The sequence below is a fragment of the Phalaenopsis equestris genome, unplaced genomic scaffold, assembly GCF_001263595.1.
Source record: "Phalaenopsis equestris unplaced genomic scaffold, ASM126359v1 Scaffold000840, whole genome shotgun sequence".
NCBI classification, from domain to species: Eukaryota; Viridiplantae; Streptophyta; class Magnoliopsida; order Asparagales; family Orchidaceae; genus Phalaenopsis; species Phalaenopsis equestris.
This window is the reverse complement of record NW_018165280.1, coordinates 4,477,917-4,491,812: the sequence shown is the minus strand read 5'-3', so window position 1 is coordinate 4,491,812 and position 13,896 is coordinate 4,477,917.

Here is a 13,896-nt window from a genome sequence, read left to right as displayed (position 1 = left end):
TTTTGACATGAACTTGCAGTGGGACATTTAATAACATGAATCATTGGTTGAAAAGAAGAGCAATTAGGACTAGTTAGATGATTCACCTCCCACTTCTTAAAGTGGTGATGGTGGAGGCCTATGCCCCTCTACTTTGTAAAGCATATAGCAAAATAATGGTTGTTAAGTTTAGCACCAGATAAGATACTTCTACTATTAGAGCTAATTTGACTCATTCTCATAAAGTTCTTGTCATCATTGAAATTATAAGGATTGGACTATTCATTTTGACATAAGATTTTGTAATTTTTGGAAATTGTTTAATCTTAAAAGTAATATTTAAAATTAAAGTGAGCATGAGTTCAACTCGTTTAGGTACTATGATGCACACTTAATGTATGAAAAATAGTTGATCAAATAAAAATTTATACATTACAAATATTTAAGTCTCCATTATACTTATCAATGTTAATTATAATAATTATTTAAGCGATTTATATTTCAAATACAAAATTGTTGTGATGAATCATTTTCAGACATAGAGTCACGTATTAGTCATGGGTTCATAAAATCATGGAGAGACCTTGTTGGAGGTAAAAGGGAGTTGGGTATTTATGAGTGTGTGTGTCATTATTGATGGTGGTGAGGAAGGGAAGAAAGAGAGCTCCCTCAACCTCCTTTTTTTCCTTTATATCTCTTAGAATGTACTTACCCTCATAGGATTACAAAGAATAAACAAATATTATATTATAGCTCATGTTGTATGAAGCCTTTTAAGACTTGACATTGATAAGATCCTATGCTTGGACGTCATGCATCCAATAAATAGACATGGATGATAATGAAATTGAATTTCCTTTTTGCTTTCGTAAAGGATGGTTCAATGAACTTGATGAATATGGGAGAGGTAAGTTAGAGAGCTTATTAAGTACATATGAGCTCAATAGAAGAGCTCGAGAACTGTGGGTGAACTTACTCAAAAAAAATCGGTTGAACACCTAATATTGGTGAGTTTAGTCAGAGTAACTTGCTTAAAATTCCAAGAGGTAATTTTGGTAGCTGGCACCTCTAAGGGTGTAGGTAGAGTGTATGGCTTTTTTTGGTCAAGATCATTGTTCCAAATGCATCGTGAATAGGCTCAATCCATTAGTCCAAAAAGGCCCATTTAGAGTTTGAGCTTTTCTATTTCTTTAAATATTTATTTTTTATGAACATTTAGTTTCCTATTTTTCTTAGATCTTTGAGATAATACTATGAGAATAATAAGAGAATGAAAAAAAACATTTGTCACTTTTATGCGATTGTCGAGATGAAAGAATTGTAGCTAACACTCTGACCTGTCTGGGTTTGACAAAAGAATCATTTATTCTTATCTTATTGAAATGATGCTTTCCACCACCACTAAGTTTTACTAAACATGCTTTGAAGAGTAGTCTCAAGAGTGTACTATAGAGCTTGTACATTCCTTTCTTTAGGGGCTCTAGAGCTATATATGTATGGAGTAGTCACGAGTGCTCTTGAGTAATGTTGACCTCATTTTTTGTGAGATCTAAATTCTTCTCTTAGAATCTAGGATCTAGCCATGGGACCTTCTTATGGACTATCCTAGAAGACTAGTGATGGGACCCACCCCCACTTGGAAGTTCAAAACACCTCTTGAATCTTTTGTGAAGTCTAACATAGATGGTCTCAAGCACTCAACACTTGGTTGAGTTGGTTAAGATTAACATGATGAAACTCAAAGAGAGTTCTCATAAAATCGTAAGGCCTTATGAAAACCCTTTATAACTTGGACACTTACATTCACATCATCATATTCACTCCACCACACACACACACTAAACTCCACAACATCAGGCATTTCACTTCATCCATACATATTCACCACCCAAATCCACCAAATCCACTAAAATCCACCAAATCCATCTAAGTCTGCCAAATCCACCCAAATCCACCCAAAGCCACCTCAAATCCATTCAAAATGTTCAAAATTACCAAATTTAACCAAACCCCCTAAAAATTCAACATCACCCAATTTTCCATCCCAATAACCCAAAGTTATCAAAATTCCTAAAATGCTAAATTTTTCACCAAATTGACCAAAATTCCACAAATTTTCATTAAATTCCCCTAAATCTAAGTCAAGACCAAAATTCTCCAACTCTAAATCAAAACCAATTTCCATGCACCCTAAAATCCAATTTTACATCAACCCCACATCAAATTCCAACCTAAGCCCAAAATTCACTAAACTCGAACCTTCATACCAAACCCAAAATTCACCAAGCCTAAATCCTAAATTTCATCATGATGAATTCAACACCTCATGAAGTTCAACAGGATTAATTTTCGACTCCACCAAAACCAAATTCAAGCCCATCATCTGATTCCACCAAATTCAAGCCCAAAATCCAAATTCATGTAAAATGAAAAAGCTCACATGACAAAATTGACCTTTCCCCTCATCACAAAGAAATTTAATCTAACTTAAGATTTAAAATGACATTATTAAAATAACCAAAAATGGAAACCATGGGAAACATTTTTTAAGTGCTTAAAAGTCACCCTTCTACTTTAATACAAGCCATGTAGGCCATGCACGAGCCTTAGGCAAGCCAATGGCTTCATCTGAGCCATAAGGAAGCCAATGAGCCATGATGAGCCTCATGTGAGCCATCATCCCACTTATTGCTAAAGGAGGACCCACTTTCCACACTTGCCAAAAGTGCTTAAACACTTTGATGTTTCATTTAAAGCCATGATTAAACCCTAATCCACATGATTAGGACCTGATTATCCAAATCAACATAATGGATATCAGTTCTAGCCACAATGGGGAGTGAGCCAAACCCCCTCCATGACTCAAACCAATGGTTTACCCAAAAGTTGTACAAGGCCATTCCATTTCTATTCAACACATCTACCCATGCTCCAACCTAATTAGCTTCATCAACCTCCAACACTAACTTCCCACAGTCAGATGGTGACCACCCAAGCTCCACCACTCGACCATGGCTGACGGTAAGCTCAAACCTTAGAGCCACCTAAAGAGGAAAACTCAAAATTAAACCCATCCAATGTGGCTCACTCCCATTTGACTCTTTCCCTTATCATCTCTCCACATAAACACCATCTTACACCCCTTTCTTTGGAAAATTGAAGCCCCTGGCCGAGCCTATAAATACACCACCCCCTCAAGGCCAAATGGAAGAAGTGCTTGAAGCTTAGGGAAATTCTGCCAAATTGCTCCAAAACCTCCATTACACTCATATGAAGCTCATCCCCACCATCCTTAGCTTTTCTTCCCTACTGAGAAATCATAATTTTCCAACTGAAAACTAGGATCTTTTTAGCTACTTTCCCAAACTCCATAAAAATCTAAATTGATTGTCTCAAAAGCTTAACCACACCTCAAAACTACTTCCCCAATCACAAGCCCCCTCTCCCGTAGCCTCTACCATAGTTCTAAAATACACCCGAGCCACCCTTTGGTCTAAGTCATACTTAGACCCATCCACAAAGCAAATTAACACTTGTAGAAGGTTTGTGGTGACAAGGCAAAGCTTCTCAACAAACTCAATCAAGGTCTCACCTCTTGGGCAAATGCATAGCTCAAAAATCTCTAAATTTCTCTCAATTTTGGTCTTTTGTGAAGTGAATGAACAATTCATGTCCCCTTAGCCATATAGATAGATTCGTCTCACTTAGATCAAACTATAGGAACAAACCCCATCGAATTAGGTTGAGAATTGAGCAAGATCTTAACCATATATCATTAACGGTCCTCGGGTTATAGTTCATTTGGGACAATGACTGGATGTCGTCCATTTTTGTGTATTTAAAATGAATAGTGCAGATCTGTTTGGACTACAAATCTATGCAATTAAAGGCCCTAGACCGTGGGCATACGTGGCGACCTACATGGAAAGTGGAACAAATAAAAAAGCACTGTGAAGAGGTTCAGAGACGCCGAGGATGAGTTAACGCCGACGTGGTTAAGTAGGAAAATGTACGTTTTTTCTTATGTAAAAAAAGATAGAAAATTGAATACAACTTTAAACAATTATATCTTGGTGTATAAAAATAAAATAAAAATACCCATGTGCTCAATGAAGAGAGGAAAATTCAATGAACCAAAAAATGAAAATATTAATTTAATCTATGAATTTTAATTAATTAAACACTCTAAACCTTATTTAAATCATAAATAATCAAATATTAATCACCATAGAATGAAATTTTCAGGACTTATTCTTCATGAGCCTAGGGATGTTCTCTGATTTTTCCAAAGTCACTGACACCTCTAGCCCTAAAAGCCCTAATTTTCTATGGTAATTACCTTTGTTTACTTAAAATAATCATAAGAATATAATATAGATCTAAAAAATATAAATTCAAGTTTGGTAGATTTAGTAAGGTCATAAAAGTTAAAAGAAAAATCAAAGTGAAATTAGAATTTAAAAAATGTATTTTTCATGTATTTATCTATTAAAATAAGTAAAAAAATTATAAAAAATTATAATATATATAAAAAAATTATGTAGGTTTTCCCTAATTGGTCCTCTGACCTTTAGCAACAACATAAATTTTTTTTAAGGACTAAAAACATATTTTGGTTAATCAAATTAATTATTATTAAAAATATATAATTATGTGCTCAAATAATTTTAAAAAATAATGAAATCTCAAAAAAAATATTACTTTCACCTTTGTTGTTTTAATTAGTCTATAAGTAAGAGGTCAGCAAAGTTTCATGATCGTTTAATAAAAAATGTAAGAGTTATGAGGTATAAACCCTAAGGGGCATAATGGTAATTTTTGTTTTACATTTGGTTGGATCAAGGGAAATGGGGTAAAATTTGTGATAATTGATTGAAGTGATTGAAACACAAAGGGTAATTAGGGTAGTCACCCATTCATGACATTTTTTAAAAGGATAAAATGATAATTATTTGGTATAGGAAGATTTGAAAGCTTCAATGATCAAATGGTGAGGGGGTATGGATTGGGAGCTTCACAAGTTACTGATTTAAACCCAATCATTGGTCGGGGAGAACCCTTAGTCCTTTTAATAGAGACCAAATACATCTTATGAAACTTTTCAAAACATTTTATGAAACAGTTACAATCATTTCAAGAAAAATTGGCATATCTAAGAAGCTTTATATCTAATCTGTTGGGAAGGTGTCAACCCTTTTCTGTATTGATAAAAAATGATGTCAAGTTCACTTGGGATAAAAAATATCAACATGCCTTTGAAAGTATTAAGCAATACTTAATGACACCTCCTGTATTACCAACCTCAGTCTCTGGTAGAACATTGATACTTTATACCGCGGCCTTGAACAACTCCCTTGGAGCCTTGCTAGTTCAGGTTAAAGATGACGGAAATGAAAATGCCCTATACTACTTAATTTTTGTATAATATCGGCGAAGTTAACATATCATTTTACTGAGAAACATTATTTGGCTTTGATATTGGTTGCCCAAATGCTTAGTCATTACATATTTTCTCATAAGATCAATCTTTTCTTCAGGTTTAATCCATTACAATAATTGATGACCCAACTGACACTTTTCGGTAGGTTAGCAAGGTGGTCGATGATATTATTGTGATTCGATATAGCATTCGTACCTCTTTATGTCATTAAGGGACAAATTTGGCGGATTTCCTTGCAACGCACCCGCTACTAGTCGAGTTTCCCCTCAATGACGAGTTGTAACATGAACAAGTAATGAGCATAGAAGACCCCAATGCCTAATGTTGGGAGATGTATTTTGACAAATCTTCATCAACACAGAAAGGTAAAGATTCATAGACAATATTGCCTAGCAAGATAGGAGTTGGATTGATCTTCATCACATCAGAGCGAGGAATGTTACGATGCTCCTACCATCTAATAGAGTCGTGCATGAAAAAATGAGGTAGACTATGAGTCTTTAGTAACTGGGTTAGAATTGATGATTTTAATGGGAATAATGAACATCGATATCCATGACGATCCACAACTAATCATTCAACAAGTGAACATACAATATAAAATTCTAAAACTGAGATAAGAATAGTATTTCCAATACACAATGAAATTGCTGGGACATATTCCCAATGTAACGTTATATAAAATTCCCAGAGGGGAGATGGTCTTGCAGATTCCCTCACAAAGCTCGCTAAAGAATTTGTCAGCCAACAAGAGGATTCAATTGACATAACAATACAGGGACGTCAAGTCCTCTCACAAATTGACATGGATGCCCTGCACAAACTGGGCAATGAAGTAAAAGTGGCAGCAATTACAGAAGTCACGGAGGATTGGTGATCCCGGTTGAATATAATTGTGTAAAATTTATAAAGTTGACTCTGCTTTACAACGGTGCCAAAAACTTGATGTGGTATTTTAGTAATAATAACGTTAAACTCTTAAGATTGAGATTCTACGCAAGCATACATATCGTAATCAAGTAATATAAGACTTTCTGTTTAAGTCCAAATATCGATCCCGCGGGGAAGATTTAAATTTGAAATGATAAACTAACTAGAAGTTTACAGAAATCAAATGAAATTACTGTCACAAAATTCAAATGTTTAAGATACTATCAAAGCTAAATTATTTACTACTAGTAGAATTTAAAAGCTGATTTTAAAATTAATAACTACTAAATTATGTTTATATGATGAAGTTTTCTAATATGAAAAAGCATCTTCCCACTATAATGAGTTTTTGGTGAAATGAAATGAGATAAATGGCATACATATGTATTGTGTCAAATAGGAGCAATTTTAATTCTCTATCCTGATTCAGTGTGAATGTGTGATAGAAAATCATTGGCTAATCTTTGGTTTAATCCCTAAATCCATGACTAGGCTAGGAGGATACTGACTCCCACTCCAGAGTTCTCACTTCCCTTCCTCTGAAGGCTAACTCCGCTTTAGTTTTTAAACACTAAGATTGAATTAAGGATTTTTAATTTGTCACCCTAGAAATCTCCAATTCTACACCCAACAAAATATATTTCTCTATTTATTTGCACTTAATTCCACGAACGAAATACTCATTCATGGACTTAAATGTGATTCTCACTCTGTTGTAGAACTCATACTCCATTTTCAGGATCATATGTTTCATAACATATTTTAACAATTCAATTGACCAGATCAAAAAGTAAATTAAAAGCAGAGTTGAAAAACCATCACAATTTATTTTAAATTTTAACATTGGCACGTTCACATTATCTCTTCATTTCACCATATCTAAGAGTAGGGAGAAAGATAAAGAAAACCACTCAAACTTCATGAGAAAGATACAACAAAACACAAATTTCATATATAAAAGAAAGTTCATACAACAATAATAAACAAACAACACTTATCTAAAATCCTTTCTTAAAGCAAATCCTTTGTAGCCTCTCTTAGAAAATGTAGGAAGAAGAAATCTCTCACTTCACTTCCTCTCCAACACTTCTTAGAGAAGAATTCACACTTAAACTCACCACAAAAGCTCAAAACTATAAAAACAATAACTAACTAATGGCTTGGAATGACGTGGAATGTAGATGTGTGAAGAGGAAAATAAAATTAAGTGGAAGAAGTTGAAATGGTGAGAGTGGGGCGGGGAGGAATTTTGATCAAATTTCGGCCCTAAATAGAGCCTAGGTCGGTTCTCCAATAGATGCATCCAAAAACTCTTCAAATTCTAATCTTTTAAAAATAGGGCTTCCACAGACATAAGCGCCGTCAGCGCCCATCCTGACGTCGTTGGTGCTGGTGCTCCGTAAATTAATTCCCAAGTCTCTGTTAAATGGCACCGTCGACGCCCAGTTTGGCGCCGTCGGCGCTGACTCTTGTTCTGCATCCTTTCTATAGGTATGCGTCGTCCAATGTCCTTCTCACGCTGTCGGTGCTGAGTAATTCTTCCAAATCTCCATTTTTGCTCCAAATTCCATCATTTTTGCTTTCTTTTTGCTTCAAGTCCCAAAAAATAACAACCTGCAAGAAAAAGATGAAAAATATATTCCTTTAAAGTGCAATATCACCAAAAACTGGTATAAAATACAGGTCTAAAAATCATATATTTTTAGTGCATCAATTGACATCGACAGTTCATAGAATACTTATAGACAAGGAAGTTAACCGACGATAATCCAACAATACATTAAATAAAGAAGAGTGCAATGTCTTACACTTTGATAAAAAAAAACACTTTAAATTAAAGATCCTTCAATTAGATGTGGCTAAGATGTCTCAACAGATTGGAAGCTCAAGAAACTGTCATAAAGGTGCACCTGAACTTTACGGTGCTCAACAATCAGACCCGAAGATGAAAATGAAGATCAAGCAGTCTGCATGAGAAAGGCTAATAACTGTCACCACTGTTAGGTACATGGAGTGCTCTTACACCAACCTTCAAATTTGGTGCATTCGACAATCACGTCGTGGTCATTTGAATGTTGAGGCACAAATATAGTGGGCTCTATAGACCCTCTGTCTTTGAAAGGACGTCGATTCATCCTTGCAACAACTGATTACTTTTTAAAATGGACAGAAACATAGTTGTTAAGGGAAGTCAAAGGGCACCATGTTTTATAATTCTTCAAAAATTAGGTTGTGTACCAGTTTGGTGTGCCACGAAAATTATCTCTGACAACGGTTCAACCTTCAAAGGCATAAAAATTTAAAACTTCTTCAGATGACATGACATAGATTTAAGATACTCTACAATTTACTACCCACGGAAAAACAGATTGGCAAAAGTTTTCAACAAAACACTTATGCAAATACTGAAAGATAACTTAGATGACAACAAAAGAGGATGTCACGAACAGTTGCTGGAAGCTCTATGGGCAGAACAACGTTCAGAACCCTTACACAGTCTATCCATATGCTCTCATGTATGGGTCAGAGGTCATGCTTCCCCTGGAAGTACAACTACCATCACTTAGAGTTGCGATGGCTAATAAAATTACTACAAAATACAATGTCATACTCCGACTAGAAGAGCTAGAAAGTCTTGAAGGAAGCGGCTGTCATTGCAACAAAATTTTGAGTTGTATCAAGCAAAGATGATATAAGCCCACGATAAATTGATCCGCCCCAAAACTTTCAAAGTTGGTGAATTGGTTCTCTTTCTTAGAAGACCTATTATTGTACACTGTAAATAAAAGAAAATTTTGAACCAACTTAGGAGAGACCGTTCATGGTTAAAAGAGTATGCTACGGAGGATCCTACCCATTAGTAGACCATCAAGGCAAAAGATCGATGTTACTGATAAATGGATGATATCTGAAGAAGTGTTACGTGTTGTGATGTTTCTAAGGCATAACATCGCTCTTGGAAACACTGTTACGGTGATTGCATGTAACTAAGTCCAAGAATAAAAAAAGTTTTTAATATAGTATTCCAACGAAATAAAGAAAATTCTTCCTAAATCCTTCATTCAAAATTTCAAAAATAAAACAAGGCAAAATCAATAAAAGAAATACAACATAAATTATATATATATATATATGTATATATATATATATATATAATAAAAATTATAAAAATGATAATAATAAAATAATGACGTTGATAAAGGAAAGAGAAAATTCTACATAGTTAATAACAACAAATTGTTCTTGTTCAATTTGAAATTAATTACGCTGGTTTTTCTCTTGTTTTCTACAAAAAAAATGTCAAGCCTAAGCCTGATTTTCTCTTTTAAAAATGACATCAATCTCGCACTGAATGAAGAATGACTGATAGGAGTCATCATCAACTTCGAATTGGATTTTGAGCATATTGGGATGGAATACGAGGGACCCTTGTTAAATGTTGTGAGCCAGGAGGAGGTACGTGGCAGAGAATCCATTTTCAAGTTCAAAAGAAAAGGAACTAGCACGTCGGTAAAGAAGAGGAACTTGCAAGAAACTAAGGAAAATGTTTAAGTGAACAACAATCTAGATACTGGAGATGGCAAGATAAGGACTATGGTTTTAACGTCAGAAGGTGAGCTCCCCAACAAAGCCTTTGGAGATCCAACTCACAAAGAAAACACCTCTAACACGCACACAACAATGAAATTATAATTGTTGCAAGCATAGAATGCTTGATCGACTGGAGAGGAGACAAACAAGCATATTAGTTATGGAACATACCCCAGCCATCTCAGAGGAGGAAATGTTTGAGCAATCGATGGCGGATGCTTTGCTTTAATTTGTAATAGAGCAGCTACCTCCAAACTCTGGTGAGGGTTATATGCTTCCTTAACACACACTAGCGGAACCATGCAAGGAATTCGTGATTCAAGAAGGCATGCTAGCGATGCAAAGAAGCGATGAACATCTAGATGTAGAGCCATATGTTTCCCAATTTTTCAAGCCAATACAGTTGTCAATAATTTCTAAAAATGAGTTAGAGAAGTTGCAGATGGTTCGAAAATAAAACTTCGAGCACTTTGAGAGGATACAAGGAAAGTATGTCAACATCCTGGAAGGCTTGGAGCTCCATACTGATGTATTTTCTGAATATGAACAGAAAAAATAGTTGACCACATTTTTGAACTAAGAGATAGAGAACGCTCATGCCACCTGAGAAAGAAGACATATTCAGAACCTCAGAAATGGATGAAAGGTAAAAGAATGATTACTATCCAATGTGACTCATGCTATAACTTTTCCTACGGTAGTGAAGGGAATCCCTTAGGGATCATCCGACACGTTGAGCTTGACCAAATGCCTCTGTTAATTAAAAAGATGGTGAAATGAATGGTAGCTTGGAATTTCTTGCCTTACATACCCAATAACTACATCATCAATATATACAAAGAAGGGGACTACATCATTCCCTATATAGACCACCATGACTTTCTGAGATCTTTTTGCACGGTGTCATCTATATAGACCACCAATACTTTCCATAAATCTCACAATTCCATAATTTCTATAATTCTCACAAATTTCATAATTTCCACAATTTTGACAACTTCCATAATTTTCATAATTCCCACAATTCTCTCAACTCCGTGATTCCCACAATTCCATAAATTCCATAATCTACATAAACTTCCACAAATTTCACAAGTTCCCTATATTTCTGCAATCTATACATAAATTTTTTGCATTCACGACATTTCAGAGTCAGTGCAAGACTTCTAATTCCTATAAAATCTCTATATTTATGCAATATATCCATAAATTTTTTGCATTCACGATATTTCATGGTTGATGCAAGGCTTCCGATTCCTGTAAACTCTCTATATTTCCAAAATCTATCCATAAATTTTTTGTACTCACAACATTTTAAGGTTGGTGGAAGGCTTTTGATTCCTATAAATTCCCTATATTTTGGCAATCTATCCATAAATTTTTCGCACTCGAGACATTATAGGGACGGTGCAAGGCTTCTGATTCCTATAAACTCCCTATATTTTGGCAATCTATCCATAAATTTTTCGCACTCGAGACATTTTAGGGTCGGTGCAAGGCTTCTGATTTTTATAAAATCTCTATATTTATGCAATATATCTAAAAAATTTATGCACTAACAATATTTTAGGGTCGATGCAAGGTTTCTGATCCCTATAAACTCTCTATATTTTCACAATCTATCTATAAATTTTCTGCTCTCATTCCGATTCCTATAAACTCCTTATATTTCCTCAATCTATCCATAAACTTTCCACATTCACGACATTTCAAGGTTAGGGCAAGACTTCCAATTCATATAAACTCCCTATATTTCCACAATCTATCCATAAATTTTTTGTAATCACGATATTTTGAGATCGATGTCGGATTTCTGATATGTCTTTCAATGTGCATAATTTCCTTTATATTTAGCATTTTTTTGAATAAAATTGCACTTTAAATAAAGCTATTTTTATGTATATCTTACAGGTATTACATGTAGGAAATTTAGAATGAATTAGAACTGAAGCAGAGCAAATTTGAGGTAAATGGAGCAAAATGGTGCTATTAGAATATTCGAGCCTATACGCCACCTTTTGGGCACCAAGGTGTTGCTCCATAGTGCCTTGACACCAGGTTCTGGGTGCCTAGGCGCCAAAGTTCTACCAACAATCTAAGAAAGCGACACTTAGGTGACTTTGGGAGTTATTTGACCCATGACGACGGTTGGAAAAGGGACTTTTTGGCATTTGTAAGTCTTGAAATTTTCCAGGAACGCCAAGAGGTCGTAGATAGGAGTAGGGATTGTAGATTCTTACCTTTTATTGAGAGATTGGTGAGGGGTTTGGAGAGAAATCTTTAAGGGAAGCATTGCAACATTGCAAACATGATTTGGATTCATTGTTGGAGGAACTTTTCAACTCTTTTTAGAGGAGAAAAGCTAAGTATCGTGTTTTCATTTTTCTTGAACTTGTTATAAACACATATTTAGTGTATTTATTTTGTTGAATGATGATGATTTCAATCGTAATCTTAATGTTTCTTGAGTAGATTTTCTTATTTTTTTTTTGTGATGAATATGTGGGATTTGTAGGATGTGTTGAATGCTTATGTAATTGAATTTTAATACTAATGTCATGATCTTTCCTTTTGTGCTTCTTTTACTTATCATTATGGCCAAATGATTTGTTAAAGTTTGTTGTAATCCATCAAGATTCAAAAGAGTAGTGAAAGAACAACTAGAGTATTCATATTGTATGATAGGTTATGGTGAAGTAGTACGAAGGAAATGCAAATAGATAGAAAAATAGGATTTGATGGGTTCAATCTATGTTTTAAGGAATTAAAACTAGGTTAACCAAACTTATTTATGTACTCGAAAGAGGGTAAACAAGACTTATGCTCCTATTTGTCACTAGCCACATTATCAAGTCTTAGTATTCTATCCTACAATCAACTTAGACAATCATAAGAGAAAGGTAGCCTTCATATATTTAAATTCACCAAACCATTTAATATAGTTAGATTTAGCTTTAAACTTAGTGTTGTGTTTTAGGAGTAATTGCTAGAAAAATCGTTGTAATTTGCATTCCAAACAAAGACCTTAGCGTACTAGAGTAGAACTTATCCTAAGGGACTTGCTACCTCCTTCCCTACAGGATCGACAATCTAGACTCGATAGAGCCTTATACTGCTGAAACAATATGTATACTTGCTTGAGAAACCCCGATAAGTGATAATACCTAACTTTAAGAACCCAATTAAATTGCTACGGAACATATCAAGTTTCTAGTGTTATTACCAGAACTTACATTATCGTGATAATCACTTGGGCAGATCAATTTTCTTGCGTCTTTGCCGTGGATGCCATGGTGATAAAAAATTTTGGAGAATTTTTGTTGAACTTGTAAGACTTAGATTTGGATATTGTAGCATTATTATCCAACGTGTAGTTATTGTGTGTCTATTGAAAAGAAAATCCAAAATATAAAAATATTTTTGAGTGCTTGAAGTGCATGATATCTATCTTATCATTTAAGTCTTTAGAGTTGAATACGAAGTTCAGTAGTTGCAGACCCTGAAACATACAACTCAGAACTAGAGAAAACTTTTAGAATGATTAAAAAACATAAAAGAGTCTAAGAATTTGTTGTAGAAATGGTGGATCAACAAGTTAATGAAGATTCAGTCTTTGATCATAATGCTAATAAACCTTTGAGGCATTATGCAAACCTTACTGTGGATAAAATTCATTTAAGCATACAAACCCCCACCGTAGATAGCAACACTTTTGTACTTAACTCTGCAATAATTCAAATGGTCCATAATCAATTTGTAGGATCTCCTTCTGAGGACTCTAACTTACATTTAACGAGTTTCTTAGAACTCTACGCTACATTCAAATAATGACGGAGTTTCTAATGAAGCTGGTAGACTTAGAATTTTCACCTTTTCCTCGAGGGATAAAGCCAATATGTGGCTTAATTCATTAACACTAAGTTCATTTAGGATGTGGGGGGGATTTAGCCCATAAA